Source organism: Dendropsophus ebraccatus, chromosome 6 (genome assembly GCF_027789765.1).
Source record: "Dendropsophus ebraccatus isolate aDenEbr1 chromosome 6, aDenEbr1.pat, whole genome shotgun sequence".
Lineage (NCBI taxonomy): Eukaryota > Metazoa > Chordata > Amphibia > Anura > Hylidae > Dendropsophus > Dendropsophus ebraccatus.
This window is the reverse complement of record NC_091459.1, coordinates 57587530-57604975: the sequence shown is the minus strand read 5'-3', so window position 1 is coordinate 57604975 and position 17446 is coordinate 57587530.

Genomic DNA, 17446 nt, shown 5'->3' with positions numbered 1-17446 from the left:
AGTTATTGTTTCAAAAACAATTTTTAATCCTACAGCGCTGTGTCTAACGGCCGGGGCTTAAATTTGTATATGCATTAGGCTGGCACCACCTCTCCTTCCCTCCTCAGCATTAGGAATGCTCTAGGAACATTTACTGCTGTTTCAGCTTTGCACAGGTGTCTTAATGATCCAGCCCATGTTCATTATGCACACAGAAGGGGAATAGGAAGCAATCTGCCTGGAGCATTCCTAATCATGAGGAGGGTGGGGAGGAGGGAAGAAGAGATTGTGCCAGCCTAATGCATATACTAATGTAAGCCCCGGCCGTTAGACACAGCGCTGCAAGTTTAAAAGTTGTTTTTAAAACAATAACTGCATCCCCTGCTGAACGGACCCCAGGACAGATCTTGGATTAAAAGCAGCTATCTGAAGGTACAAGTGGTTTGGGGGGGACAGATTGTGGGTACAGAGTCACTTTAAAAGATAAGAAAGCTATGGATCTTTCAATGTGGCGATCTATACAAATTTGGTATTGTGGTAATTGTAGTGACCAAGAGAATACATTTCTTATGTTATTTTTACTGAATGATGAATAGTGTAAGTCTACTATTAAAAAAATAAATAAAAATAAATGATCATTTTCTATTATTCCTCCAATAAATGTCACGTCACATTAACTGCCGACACCTGCTGCTTCAGTCTGTCCCACCGCTGCAGCAGGAGTCGGCAGTTTATGTGACATGACATCACCAACTTTACAGAGATGCCATGCTGTAGTAAGTGCAGATAAAATGCATTATAGGTGCATCTTCCATAATGATGAACAATAACATATCTTTAAATTATTTTGCCCGGAACTTCCCCTTTAAGGCCCAAAATAGGCCGGTCATTGAGATGTTAAAGGGGTTGCCTAGGAAAAATCTTTTTCTTTCAAATCAAATGATTTCAGAAAATTATATAGACTTGTAATTTACTTCTATTTCAAAATCTTGAGTGTTTCTTTACTTATTAGCTGCTGTATGTCATGCGGGAAATATTTTTTCTTTTCAGTCTGACACAGTGCTCTTTGCTGTCTCCTTTGTCCATGTCAGGAACTCTCCAGAACAGTAGCAAATTCACCTAGAAAACCTCTCCTGCTCTATACAGTAGTAGTTGAGAACTATAACATTTATAATGTCATGTTTATTTTGACCAATGGAGAAAATAGAAACGAATAATGATGATAATAATAATGAAAATATTATTATTATTGTATTATTGTAACATAAAATTAAAAAACAATCAAATCATACATGTTTTACTTCTACATTGCATTCAAGCTCTTAAATATGTAGAAGGAAAAATCCATTACGTGCATGAGTCTCATCAGTTTTTTCTCTGTGTTCTGTTGATTTGTCTGATCTTAAAAGTTTCCAGACGTATAAATTTACTAGTGTTTGAAAGATTCAACACTTGACAGTACTGACACATGAGAAAAATAAATGGGTAATAGATATGAAAATTTCCCCTTAGAGAATCAATACCGGTTTGAGTGGTTGACTGATCAGTCCTGAGGCAGCTTTTCTGAAAATCTACTGTAGTTACCATTTAGAGCAGCAGCCTGAGAATATAAAAATAACAGACTATAAATACATGCAGTAAGCAGAAGTGGTAATTTGTGAGAAATATTTCAAAGAAAAATACTGGTATTTTCCTTAATAACAATATGGATGTTTGCTTTTATTGGTGACCTTTAACTTGCAAACTTATGATGAAATCTAGCTTTTATGGTCAACAAAATTCTTATTTTTGTAAGTATTATGAAGTTGCTACAATCTTAGGACCTGATTTGTTCGCCTTCCTGTATACAAGTGTATGGTAGTAGCTCTCTTTCTCACCAAGGCAAAACAGAGTAGTGCCTCAGTTCTCTAACTCACCCCAATAGCAGTATATTAAGGTGACCTTTATAATTTTACAGTTCCAAGGTGTAAAGTGCTATATTATGTCACACACTATTCCTCAACAATATGATTTTTAAGGAGGCATTCAAAGATTTTTCTGAATGAGCCCATGAGTTTTATAAGATGGAATATTATAAAGATATCCTCTCCTATAAGTATAGGTTGTTAATCAGAGTTCCTAGCAGTAGCGAAAATAGGCGGGGCCAAAGGGGGCGGTCGCCCCCGGGCCCACTCAGGCAGGGGCCCACTAAGGTCTCAGACAGTTAATGCTGTCTGCAAAAGCTATTGCTTTTGCAGACAGCCTTAACACATGTCTGTCCTGGCCGGGGCCCCCAAGAAGCCATCAGCACCTGGCAATAGCGGGCCCCCTCAGCTGTCGGATGCCGTGCCGTGACAACACACAGACAGACACAGACACACAACCACCCACCCACACCACTGACCAGACACAGCAGCTATATACAGTATATATATGACCAAATAATCAGGAGGAGCCATATATATATATTTTTATATATATATATATATATATATATATATATATATATATATATATATACAGCTCTGGGACCATCTTGTACTCAGTATGATGGAGGTCACACAGCTTTCCAGAATCTTCTATTCAGTATAATGGAGGTCACACAGCTTTCCAGAATCTTCTATTCAGTATAATGGAGGTCACACAGCTTTCCCAGTATCCTGTAGTCAGTATAATGGAGGTCACCCAGCTTTCCCAGTATCCTGTAGTCAGTATAATGGAGGTCACCCAGCTTTCCCAGTATCCTGTAGTCAGTGTAATGGAGGTCACCCAGCTTTTCCAGTATCCTGTAGTCAGTATAATGGAGGTCACCCAGCTTTCCCAGTATCCTGTAGTCAGTATAATGGAGGTCACCCAGCTTTCCCAGTATCCTGTAGTCAGTGTAATGGAGGTCACCCAGCTTTTCCAGTATCCTGTAGTCAGTATAATGGAGGTCAACCAGCTTTTCCAGTATCCTGTAGTCAGTATAATGGAGGTCACCCAGCCTTTCCAGTATCCTGTAGTCAGTGTAATGGAGGTCACCCAGCTTTTCCAGTATCCTGTAGTCAGTATAATGGAGGTCACCCAGCTTTTCCAGCATTTGTACTCAGTATGATGGATAGATAGATAGACAGACAGACATACATACAGACAGACAGACAGACAGACAGGAGATAGATAGATGATAGATAGGAGATAGATAGACAGACAGAGAGGTAGACAGACAGACAGATGGAGTGATATATAGATAGATAGACAGATAGACAGACAGACAGACAGGAGATAGATGGATAGATAGATAGACAGACAGGAGATAGATAGATAGATAGATAGACAGACAGGAGATAGATAGATAGATAGATAGATAGATAGATAGATAGATAGGAGATAGATAGATAGATAGATAGATAGATAGATAGATAGGAGACCGGAGATAGATAGATAGATAGATAGATAGATAGATAGATAGATAGATAGGAGATAGATAGGAGATAGATAGATAGGAGATAGATAGATAGGAGATAGATAGATAGGAGATAGATAGATAGGAAATAGATAGATAGGAGATAGATAGATAGGAGATAGATAGATAGGAGATAGATAGATAGATAGATAGATAGATAGATAGGAGATAGATAGATAGATAGGAGATAGATAGATAGATAGATAGATAGATAGATAGATAGGAGATAGATAGATAGATAGATAGGAGATAGATAGATAGATAGATAGATAGATAGGAGATAGATAGATAGATAGATAGGAGATAGATAGATAGATAGATAGATAGATAGATAGATAGGAGATAGATAGGTGATAGATAGATAGATAGATAGATAGGAGATAGATAGATAGATAGATAGGAGATAGATAGATAGGAGATAGATAGGAGATAGATAGGAGATAGATAAATAGGAGATAGATAAATAGGAGATAGATAGATAGATAGATAGATAGATAGATAGATAGGAGATAGATAGATAGATAGATAGATAGATATGCAGTGTCCCAGAACATGCAGACTACTACTCCTATTATGGCCATTTCTATTTCTGTGTCAATGCCTGTTCTGGTAAGGGTTTGCACTGCAACTGCTGCTGGTTTTCCCCTAGTATTCTCTGGTAATGTGCATTCTCATGTGTATTCTCATGTATTCCTGTGTATTATTACATTGTACACTGGTATGCAAGGCTGTTGATCACGTGACCTGTAACCATGGTTCCTCCAATGGCCGACTAGTTCTGGCCAGGAGCAACCATGTGACCTCCCACTTCCTCCTAACAAGTTAGTCTTCCCCCTGCTTCCAAGCAAGGAGGATGTGTGTCGTCCCTCTCCTGCCTCAGAGGAGTTGGGCTTCTTCTCTGCAGCTCCCACTTCACCACTAGAAGTGTGGATTAGGTGCTCTGCTATATTCAAGTCTTCGGCTGTTTCTGCCTGCTCAAGTGACCGGATTCTTCTCTCTCATCTGGGTGTCATTCCGATATCTCTCTTCATCGCTGCAAGGATTCACAGCAAGTATTATTCTCAAGCTAATCCACCCAGCAACGCTATTTCTCTCATACTCCTACTCTCATCATCCGGCACGTATTCTCACAGCCTATGCAGCACCACTCCTGCTTTATTTGTCAAAGCCTGCTATATACCCGGTTGCATCCGGACAGAACTGTTGCTACTAGTTACCTCATCTATAATAAAACCGCTGTTACTGAACCCTGGCATTGGTGTCCACTAACTGGTGCCCTGACTAAGTGCAGCGAAGAATCGCATGCCCATCATCACCCGCAGATTCCACAGACCGGCCCTACAGCTGTGCCGCCCTCAGGCCTATACCGTGACAAGTATAACCCCTGCAGCTGCCCCGGTCATTGCCCGCTCATAACACCAGCACTGCGGAAGTGGCCCCCAGGGGCCAGGGCATCGCATTTGGCGTCACGAACAGGATATACCCGCCACGCGGTGTACCAGATCTACAGTTTAATATCGTCTCCAGAGACTGTGCTAAAATTGCCATGGGAGTTCTGATAACTGAGTCGCTGCACGGCTGGGACTGTACACAAAATGGCCGCTTTTTGCTGTTATTTCTACCTGCGCCATCCCCCGGTGACGAGGGGGTTAACTGCCATGCGGCCGAGAAGCGGGAATTGCTTGGCGCCATTGATAATGACTGTGTCTCTCCTGATTGGCCGGCCGCTTCCACTGACGTCACAGTTGCTGGGCAGATTGGAGAGTCGAGCTTTCTGCCCTCTCGCTCCTCCCCTTCCAGCTACAAGATCCGGGCACTGGAAAGCAAGATGGCGGCGAGTACGGAAGACATGTGTACAGCTGCCGCTGCGGTGCTACCGGAATTTCCGTCTTGCTTGCCCGAGCTGGACCCGGCCTGTCTGCTAGTGCCACTACCGTCGGACGACGACAGCTGGAGTTCCGTGATATCGGAGTCTGACCGGTCTGCCTGTTCCGAGCCCGGTCATCCGGCGCCTGGTGCATCCTCCGCCTGCAGCTTGTCACCGGAGCAGGATCGTTCCAGCGGATCCAGTCTAGCATTCTCCACCGGAGGATCGACTTCGCCTGAAGGCGACGAAATAGTGAGTACCGGACCTCCGGACACCCCGTTAACCGGCCCTAGCAAAGGGATCGCCCCGAAGGCCTCCTGTTTCTCCAGCCCCTGGCGACTCCCCGGGCCAGAGACGCCTTTCCTGCCGCTGTGGGTGTTTGGTGATGACCCCATTGTAAAGAAAATAGCGGACGAGATTCAGCAAGCTCTCTCCCGCCTGCCTCCGGTGACCAAGGCCTCCACTTCCACTATGGCTCAGTCACCTACTACCCAGAGGGGCATGCCTGCCAAGTCTGGCCTAGTGCCGGAAGGATCCCCTGCTGTCCCGTATCCCAAGTATGCTCCCCTGTGGGACCATCCATATACTCCATTTGCTGAATCCAACGCTGCTTCCGAGCGACTGTTCATCCGGAAGCTGGAGAGGCCTAAGCCAGGTGAGGCTCCCCTAGAGCGGAGACGGGGGACCGTTACTAAATTTGATAAACAGCGGGGGTATGGCCTCATCATGGATTCCTACACCGGCCTACTGGTACTCGCTAACAGAAGGGCCGTGATGCGCGAGTATCAGCCGGGCTACCTGAATAACCTCAGTCCCGGGGAGGTGGTAGAGTATACCCTGGTGGGTTCCCCGAAAGGCCCCTGGGCAGCCGCTATCACCAGGCCAAAACATGCGGTGCAACGGCCCTTCCTGCCTTCTCCATCAGAGCAATGGGACGAGGACTGGCCTGATTTCAAGCCCCTGGGCTCACTTGTCGCCGCGCCCCCTGCTCCGGGCCCATCTACTTCGGCTGCCAGCACTGCTCCTTCCCCTGCCGTGGCTAAAGCTGCTGTCTCCTCCACTACCACCACCTACCACGTGCCCCCTACTGTCTCTCCTGTGACCACAGTAGCCCCTACTGTCTCTCCTGTGACCACCGTGACCCCTAGCCTCGTGGTCACCACCGCAGCAGATGATGCTCCTGCTCCGGCTTCCTCCCGGTATTATCCCTGGGAGAAAAAGAGGGGTGCCACTTGGGGTCCTCCAGGACATTTCTGTTAAATGTCCTCCCAAGGGCTGAGTTCTATGACTGTTTTTTTTTTGTGTGCTGTTTCACCATTTAGTTCATGCAACGTTTAAGGTTCGTGCCTGGTCCTCCTGACCAAGTTCCCTGTACTAACCAGCCATGAGCTGATGGACACTTACAATAACAAAAGGTTCTCTAGTGCCTGTCCCAGAGCCTTTTACATGGACGATGTTCTAATTGACTAAAAGAGACTCTACCTCACAGAGACACTTAACCCATTCCTTCCTAATGCACTTTCCTGTGATTGTGTGTTCCACACAGGGTATTATTGCACTTATTTCATTATTGCACTTATTGTACTATTGTATTCCAGTGTTATCAAAGTCTTTGTATTTCCTCCTCTGAGTAAGCACAAGGTTACATAGATTGCCTCAGAGTAGAGTGCCTCTTTTGTAAAACAGTATATTTTCCAGTGTCAAAGTCAGATAGCTCCTCCTCTGAGTAAGAGAAGTCAGTATATATATATACCTCAGAGAAAGTCCAGTTTATGTAGGAGTGTATTTTCTCATCCAGTCTCAGTATTGTGTATTATTATCGTATCTATAGCTGGAAAGATTTAGTTGAGCCAGTTCGTATGCAAATTTTCCTCAGATTTTCATTCAGATTTCTCTCAGATTTTCATTCAGATTCATGTGAGCCAGTTCTCCTCAAGACCTCGCAGTATTTGTTGTCCCTTGTGTTTCCCTTCCTTTTGTTTCCAGTATTTGTTCGCCTCTGTCTTGTCCCAACACAGTAGTTATCACACATAGTCATACCTAACCTTCACACTGGTCCATACATATCGCACCTTGGATACCTTTTCGTGTGTTTGGCCTGTGGAGTGCTTGTGTGTGTGATTGAGTGGTATGAAAGGGAGCTCCCCATGTATGTTTGCTTTTATTATTTTGTTCTTTTCTCTTCCAGGTATCCAAGACACTACTCAGACACGCCAAGGTAGTACACAGGTCTTCACAGTTCTCTTTTCCAGTAGGGTAACACATTTAACAGAAAACCTACTGTCTAACTGGCTGGAATATTGAGGGTCCCCCGCCAGCAGTTAAGTTGTCCTGGCTTACACGTCAGATGGTTCACGCACTAGCTACCTGGTCGCCAGAGTACGTTAGGCACCCCTAGGTGAAGTCCTGCCACTAGGGTTTCTCATCCTCTCTCTCTCTTCTCACCTGTGCCTTGGGCGTGGGAAACACACACCTCATCACACTCACTCTCATCATTCATTCCTGTTGTTTGATTGTCCAGTCTATTCATGTTTGCTGCCTTCTAGATTCGCCGAGGTCGGCTCAAATTTGCTAGGGAGGTATGCAGTGTCCCAGAACATGCAGACTACTACTCCTATTATGGCCATTTCTATTTCTGTGTCAATGCCTGTTCTGGTAAGGGTTTGCACTGCAACTGCTGCTGGTTTTCCCCTAGTATTCTCTGGTAATGTGCATTCTCATGTGTATTCTCATGTATTCCTGTGTATTATTACATTGTACACTGGTATGCAAGGCTGTTGATCACGTGACCTGTAACCATGGTTCCTCCAATGGCCGACTAGTTCTGGCCAGGAGCAACCATGTGACCTCCCACTTCCTCCTAACAAGTTAGTCTTCCCCCTGCTTCCAAGCAAGGAGGATGTGTGTCGTCCCTCTCCTGCCTCAGAGGAGTTGGGCTTCTTCTCTGCAGCTCCCACTTCACCACTAGAAGTGTGGATTAGGTGCTCTGCTATATTCAAGTCTTCGGCTGTTTCTGCCTGCTCAAGTGACCGGATTCTTCTCTCTCATCTGGGTGTCATTCCGATATCTCTCTTCATCGCTGCAAGGATTCACAGCAAGTATTATTCTCAAGCTAATCCACCCAGCAACGCTATTTCTCTCATACTCCTACTCTCATCATCCGGCACGTATTCTCACAGCCTATGCAGCACCACTCCTGCTTTATTTGTCAAAGCCTGCTATATACCCGGTTGCATCCGGACAGAACTGTTGCTACTAGTTACCTCATCTATAATAAAACCGCTGTTACTGAACCCTGGCATTGGTGTCCACTAACTGGTGCCCTGACTAAGTGCAGCGAAGAATCGCATGCCCATCATCACCCGCAGATTCCACAGACCGGCCCTACAGCTGTGCCGCCCTCAGGCCTATACCGTGACAAGTATAACCCCTGCAGCTGCCCCGGTCATTGCCCGCTCATAACACCAGCACTGCGGAAGTGGCCCCCAGGGGCCAGGGCATCGCAGATAGATAGATAGATAGATAGATGTCTAAAAGCTTATTACCTATACCACTATTATTTTTAGGCAAAGATAATCTGGTTAAAAGGGTTCTCCAGAATTAAAAGAAAAACAGCATAATTGTTTTCTTCCAAAAACAGCGCCACCCCTGCTCTTAGGTTGTGTGTGGTATCACAACTTGGCTCCATTCACTTTAGTTGAATAAAACACACAAACTGAGGACAAGAGTGGTGCTGTCTGTGGAAGAAGGTAGCTATATTTTTCTAATCTTAAGCCCTTTTACTTTTTTGCGGTTCTATATTTCAGATGTAGAAGCCTCTTAGACGGCTCTTTATTCTTATTCACTATCAGAAATGTAGAACAATATTCCCTTTATTATTCAGAAATCCTTGTCACCTGCTGAGGTTTCCTATGGGTAACCTTGGTTGGGGGCCCACTCAGACTCACTCGCCCCCCCTAGGCTGAACCCCTAGCTACGCCCCTGGTTCCTAGAGATCTTTAATACATATCTGTTTATGTGCTTGTGGTATATAACATTGGTAAAATCATGTGACCATAAGATAATTGCACCACCGCTTACAAAAATACCCCCCCTTCTGCCCTACTTTCTTAATTTGTTTAGAGACTATTTATTCTTGCTTAATGGCACATTCCCTTTTCTAGTAGGTTGTAACTTCAACCTTGCTCACTTATTTTTAACCATATTTTATAAAATAAATCACTTTTAATCACTGCTTTTAAAAAAAGAAATGGCCTAAATGCTTAAATGGCCTTAATTTTAGTCTTTCTCGGACTTACTTCTGCGTAAGTTAATTGATATACAATTAGTACAGCTTCTAAATTTCAGACAATTTTGTAAGCATATATTCATCAATTCTTTCCAAAAAACAACCAAAAGAACTCTGGATATAGCTCTGGACTAAATTATAGAAAAAATGGGCCACTTTATTGTACATCACTTGACAATTTTATAAACATTAGTTGTGGAAAGTTGGCGACTCTTTTATAGAATGACCAAAATAATTGAGCAAAAGAAAAAAAAATACAAATATATTAAAAGCTAAATTTTGAAAACACTTTATGGTCCATTATGTAAGAAGGTTTTTAAATAAACGCGGTAGATATATCAAGCTAGTTTAACGATAGCAGGCCTTAATGGGAATGCATCACAGACAGATATACAATGAATGGTGAAACCCTTAATTAGACAACACAATAGCTGAAGCTCACAGCTAAGCCTCCGCCTCCCTGTAGAATGACCTCGGCACAGGTCACAGAGCTTGCCCAGAAAACTTTCTCAATAATGTGACTGGGTCAGCTCCAGGACTTGTTATCCATGTCCATAGGGCTTTCTGAAAGGAATATCTTGAAATAATAATAATATTAATAATAATAATTTTTATTTATATAGCGCCAACAGATTCCGCAGCACTTTACAATTATGGGGTACATACATAGACAAAAAATAGACATTACAGAGAGATACATATAATTATCCATACATGAGGAGTAAGGTTAAAATGTAGTTAAAACATTTCCAGCAAGATGGCTTTTCCCATAATAATGTTAAAGAAAATTAAATAAATAAAAAAAAATACTCTCGGGAAATAGATTACAATAAAAAATGTTTCCGTCTAAAAAAAAAAGTAAATTATTATTTAATTATTGATAGGCTTAAAAGCTTGAGAAACCATTTTATTTTTCGAGAAAACAGCACTGCTGTGGATCCTTTTTAATGAGAATATTTAATCAGGAAATCAGGAAATTATTTATTGTTTAAATCAAGTTTTCATGGTAATTATAATTTTAAGAATTTTGGGTGATTTTCCCCCCCTTATTTTTCTATTTACAGTCAGTAAATAGAAACAGACTAGAATAAGAATAATGATCAAAAAATGTTTCGGCATCTATACAGTAAAGAAAAAAAGTCTATGTGAAACATTTCTTTTCAGTCAAAGTGTAATATTTTGGTCAGTATTTGTAGCTGAAACAAGTAGTACTGACACAGAGGAAAAACTAAGAAGGACATTTGCACCGTCTCTATGGACCCATTTTTGCATTTACCTGAAAATACTGGACAAAATGCTACATGGGAACATTTGAATTATTTTTTATCAAGTACAAAAACTACTCCAATTTAGTACCCTACCACCAAATATTTTAATTATACTATTTATTCTATGTAACACATAATTATGCTTTTAAATGGAAATCTGTATCCCACCTCCTCATTTTTAGCTTTAGTCTGTTTCTTTGCAATTGCACAACTGATAGTACTTTATATACAGCACTACACAACTCGTTTAATCTACAAAATGTGGCTGTAATATGAATGTGAAGAATTTTCTAAGGTAAGCAACTGTACAGTTTGTATGATTAAAGTGGTATTCCTATCTTAACAAAGATAACTAAACTTGTAGGGCATGTTAAAGGAATACTCTGGAGACTGAGGGCAATTTGTTTTGCCAACACTTTGCTTTCATACAGATATATTACTTTGCAATATAACATTATTATTATAAGTTTTTTATATACAGATATATATACACACTTCCGTATAGTGGCAGCAGTAAGGGAAAACAAGGCCCTTCTGCTGCCACCAACACTTGTCCTGCATTTCCTGACACAAAATGTCCTGCGCTGTTCTAACACTGTTGGACAGCATTACTGCTACAAAGAGCAGGAGGTTGTTTTCCTTCCTGTGTACTATATATTCCTATAAAGAGTACATAGGTGGGGAATGGCTGTCTTAAACAATCGTGCAGTGCTAGAATTGGCAGTGCTAGAGCAGAACAGGAGATTGGAGCCCTGCAGTTTGTGTCGGGAACTGCAGGACTTAGAACCATGCAGTTCCCAACATAAGCATTGGTGGTAGCAGAGGGACTTTGTCAGTGCTGCCACTAAATGGAAATGTATATGTGTATAAAAAAATAAACATTTTTTAAAAAAGTTATTAAAAAGTAATTTAACTGTATGGCTATGTTCATGTTTTTTTCTGGCCATTGTTTGACATTTAAAACAATAGCCATTGTTTTGAATATCAAATAACGTCTTTGGGTTTAGCATGGTTCAGTGCCCATCATTGCAATGACGGCCGCTGGAACATTAGTTCAGGTGGACTGATTTCCCTTTGGGTGTTTCTTCAATTGAAAATTCCATCAAATTTAATTGTAGACAAAATTGAAAAGACGAAAAGAATTAAAGCCGCACAAACAACGTCCATTATTGAATATATTGTGTGCATTGGTGGCCGTCATTCAATGCATTTTATTGAGGTCAATCAAAATGCAATCATAATGGACATCATTTTAAGAAGAAAAGCGGACACCTTTTCTTTTTAGTTAGTGTAATGTATCCACCTAGACAATGAGCCGTTAACAATTAGATTCCCTGATCATCATATCAGAAGGAGACAAGTTTCCTAAATGAGGTACCTGCAAAAAATATTTAACTTGATGAGTCCTATCTATGGCTTAATAAGTCTTGATAAGGCTTTTACACGAAAAGATTATCTAAAAGATTTGAAGCCAAAACCAGGAATGGATTTGAAAATAGGAGAAATCTCAGGCGTTCCTTTATGACCTGATCTCTGTTTATAGTCTTTTTCTGGCTTTGGCTTCAAATCTTTGGCCAATAATCTGTCAGATAATCTTTCTGTGTAAATGGACCCTTAGGCTATGTCTGTTCTATTTGAAAAGATGTCCGTTATTGCCGTGATGTAATTGACTTCAATGCAATGCATGAAGTCAGTGGAATGACAGACGTCCAATGCACACAGTGTATAAAATGATGGACGTTGTCTGCGCGGATTTCAAAATAATGATCATGACAATTATTTTATGGACCTATTTTGCCACCAGCGGACTTTTTTTTAATAAAATTATTAAATTCAATGGACTTTTCAATAAAAGACACATCCAAAAGCCAATTAGTCCACCTAAACTAGAATACTGTACCAACAGCCATCATTGCACTGATGGGCAGCCAAACAGCTAAATGACGTCCATCATTTTAAACTCAAAATAAAGCACGTCACTTTTCCTTTTAAAAAACGGAGAAGAAAAATGTTGTGTGAACCTAGCCTAACTATATTAATTGAGAAGGGAATACCCCCTTAAATAAAAAATGTGAATATTGTAGAACTATTTAATTACTATAATGTGTAATTCGGTGTTCTTTCTTTATGTATATTATGAAAATGCATGTCTTGCGATAATGCTGATGTACTGTATGGCATAAACAAAACAGTTAAGTGATTTTTTGTCTGAGAGAGCATGATCTATATGGCCATGCATGTGGCATGTTGACTTAAAGAATATCATTTTTTATAAAGGCTTTAAAATAATTCTTGTGAGTTGATGTTATATATTTTGCAGTATTCTGCACTGTAAGCCTGGAGTTGTTTGAACCTGTAAAATACTCCTATCTTCATGTACACTGATTGTAAACAAAAAGCAGCTGTTCAAATGGAAATGTTATTTTTCATAATAAAAATGAATTTATGTTAGTTTTGGGAACTATCTTTTATGTACTGGAAATATTGTTTTATTGGACCTATTCATAACAAGGAAACTCATTTATCACTCTATGTATCTATTCTCTCTCTCTCTCTCTCTCTCTCTCTCTCTCTATATATATATATATATATATATATATATATCTACAATGGATTTCCCTTTTTCACATTCTTTTCCTCATTTGCACTCAGTACCCCATATTGACAATATAAAAACAGAATTTTAGTTTGCAAATGTGTTAAAAAAAAAAAAAAAAGTTTGCATTGACATAAGTGGTGAAATTTACCACTGGGGACTGCCATTTTTCTTGATCCTCTTTGTGATGTTTCTACACTTTCATTGGCATCCATCTATGGTAAATTCAGATGATTGTCATGATTTGAATAGACACACTCTTTATATAAGGTCTCACAAAGCTAAAGATGCAAATCTAATCTGGAGATGGGTACAAAAAAATCCATCTGTCTTCAAAGTTTTCAGGCATTCAGTGGCCTCCATAATTCTTAAAGGGCACCTGTCATTATGATCCTCTCTTTAGATTGGTTGCTGTGTATATTTTCTATGCCTGGCAAGTTCTGAGCACAATGCATATTAATTAGCACAGAAATTGCCCGGCATGAGATGTATCTACGACAACCCAGTCTTCTAGCATCTAGTGTCAGACATCAGGGGCGTAACTAGAAATGGCTGGGCCCCATAGCAAACTTTTGATTGGGGCCCCCACCCCCTCAATCGACCACTACGCCATCAACACACTCAGCTCTACACAGGTTCTGTACACCATATAAATTACAGTACAGTTATATTAAGTGACTCACAGGGGGCGTCTTCTCTGATCGGAGTTGTTTCCTTCATTTTCTTCTTCATCCTTCCTGGGCCATTAGAACTTCTCCGAGCCACGAATCCACAGAATCTGCCAGAGAAACATATTAGGCTCCTCACTATGGCACCATCCTCATCTCTATACAAACTGCACATCTGTATTGGCCCCTTTACCCCCTTGTTTAGTGGATAGCCCTGACACTATGTGATCCCCTTATAGTATATGCCCCTCTGTGTATTCCCCCTTACCGATGCCACCCTTGTTGGCCCCTTATAAATTACCCCCCGTGTTGTCCATCCCCCTTAAAGATGGTCCCCCATGTTGTCCCCCTATAGATGAACTCTCATTTGGTCCCCTTATAAATGCCCCCTCATGGTGTCACCCTATAGATGGCCCCCTGTATTATCCCCCTATGTATACCTCCCTGTATAATCCACCATAGATTGGCACCCCTGTATTATCCCCCATAGATGGCCCCCTGTATATCCCCCATAGATGGCCCCCTGTATGTCCCCCATAGATGGCCCCCCTGTATATCCCCCATAGATGGCCCCCTGTATATCCCCCATAGATGCCCCCCCTGTATATCCCCCATAGATGGCCCCCTGTATATTCCAAATAGATGTCCCCCCTGTATTATCCCCCATAGATGGCCCCCCTGTATATCCCCCATACATGTCCCCTTGTATATCCCCCATAGATGGCCCCCTGTATTATCCCCCTATATATACCCCCCTGTATATTCCCAATAGATGTCCCCCCTGTATTATCCCCCATAGATGGCCCCCCTGTATATCCCCCATAGATTTCCCCCCTGTATATCCCCCATAGATTTCCCCCCTGTATATCCCCCATAGATGTCCCCCCTGTATATCCCCCCTGTATATCCCCCATAGATGGCCCCCTGTATATCCCCCATAGATTTCCCCCCTGTATATCCCCCATAGATGGCCCCCCTGTATATCCCCCATAGATGTCCCCCCTGTATATTCCCCATAGATGGCCCCCTGTATATCCCCCATAGATGGCCCCCTGTATATCCCCCATAGATGTCCCCCCTGTATATCCCCCATAGATGGGCCCCCTGTATATCCCCCATAGATGGCCCCCCTGTATATCCCCCATAGATGGCCCCCCTGTATATCCCTCATAGATGGCCCCCTGTATATACCCCATAGATGGCCCAACCCTGTATTATCCCCCTTTGCAAAGCAGATAGAAAATAAAAAAAAACACAACTCACCTAACTCCCCCATCGGCTGTCTTCTCCTCTTCTCCCTGGGGGGCGTCCTGGGGATTCTCAGGCAGCACAGGTGTCGGGCTCAGAGTGGCTCAGTGTCCGCCGGGGCAAGTACTTCCGGCGCAGGGTGCATCTCTAACAAGTGTGCCGGAGGTACAGGCTGGGGGCGGACGCTGAGCTCACCGGTACCTGTGCTGCCGGGACAGCAATACGGTGGCAAGGGGGGGCAGCATCCCCGGAAGCACCGGTACCAGTGAGCTCAGAGTCCGCCCCTAGCCTGTACACAGGAACGCTTGTTAGTGCTTGAAGTCCCTGCACCAGAAGTACTTACCCTGGCCCCCGGCGGACGCCAAGCCACTCCGAGCCTGTCACCTGTGCTGCCTGGGAATCCCCGGGACAGGGGCGTAGCTAATGTCTCCTGGGCCCTGGTGCGAGAGGCCAACTTGGCCCCCCCCCTCCTTTCACGACCAAGTGATGCTATTGGTGTGTGTGTGTATAAATATTATATATATATATATATATATATATATATATATATACACCAAGACAGATATTACCAATAACACCAGCATATTGGAAGAGAAAGTATTATCACCGTACATATTACTGCCATACTGTGACCGACCAAATCCTGTATACTGAGACCAATATTACCAGTAATACCAGTATATAGGAAGGAAACATTACTGCCACACCACAACCATCACCACCATATTGTTACTGACCAAATCCAGTACACTAAATCACCTCATCCAGTCATATAGAGGTGGCCCCAGCTCTACACAGGTTCTATACACCATATACATTACAGTGCAGTTATATCAGGTGACTCACAGGGGAAGTCTTTAATGATCGGAGTTCTTTCCTTTCTTCTTCTCCATCCATCCTGGGCCATTATGAGAACTTCTCCGAGCCACGAATCCACAGAATCTGCCAGACAGACATATTAGTCTCCTCACTCTGGCACCATCCTTATCTCTATACACACTGCACATCTGTACTGTCCCCTTTACACCCTCATTTAGTGGGTAGCCCTGACTCTATGTGACCCCCTAATAATATATGCCCCCCTCTGTGTATTCCCTCTCTCCCTATGTTGCCCCCCCCAAATAGATGGTCCCTCTCCCCCATGTTGCCCTCCTTATAGATGGCCCCCTCTCCCCCCACCCTCCCTTATAGATGGCCTCCTCTCCCCCCCACCCTCATAGATGCCCCCTCTTCCCCCCCACCCTCATAGATGCCCCCTCTCCCCCCCCCCACCCTCATAGATGCCCCCTCTTCCCCCCACCCTCATAGATGCCCCCTCTTCCCCCCCTCCATATAGATGCCCCCTCTTCCCCCCCCTCATAGATGGTCCCCTTTCCCCCCACCCTCATAGAAGCCCCCTCTTCCCCCCCACCCTCATAGATGCCCCCTCTTCCCCCCCACCCTCATAGATGCCCCCCTCCTTCCCCCCACCCTCATAGATGCCCCCCTCCTTCCCCCCACCCTGCAGGCTGATAAAAAAAAAAAAAAACTTAACTCACCTGACAACGCGCTCCCACGTTTATTCTCCTCCTGGTCTGTCCCCGGCTGCTGCGCGGCTGCCGGGGGTGTCACGTCTTATCCCCGGCAGCGCGCATCCCAGAGCTCCCTGCGCGCCGGAACCGGAAGTCAGGGCCCAAGGCGCGCAGGGAGTTCTGGGATGCGCGCGCTGCCGGGGATAAGATGCGACACCCCCGGCAGCCGCGCAGCAGCCGGGGGAGCAGGACTCTTGTGACCGCAAGCAAAACAATGCTTGCGGTCACAAGAGTAATTGATCGGGAGGGCCCCGCGGGCCCCCCTTCGTGGCCACTGCCTGGACCCCAAACAGCTGTAGCACCCGGGAGGCCTGCTCGGCCGCCGGGTGCTACAGGCTATGTGAGCTCCGGGGGCCCGCGCCACGGGCCCCCAATACGGCGGGGCCCCGTAGCGGCCGCTACGGCTGCTACGGCGGTAGTTCCGCCACTGTCAGACATGTTGTTCTAGTGTCTAGTGTCATGTTGATCTGAAGAATTATCATACCCTTAAAATGTAATAATTTTGAAACAAACAGGAGTCTTCCTAGAGCAAGCTACCCC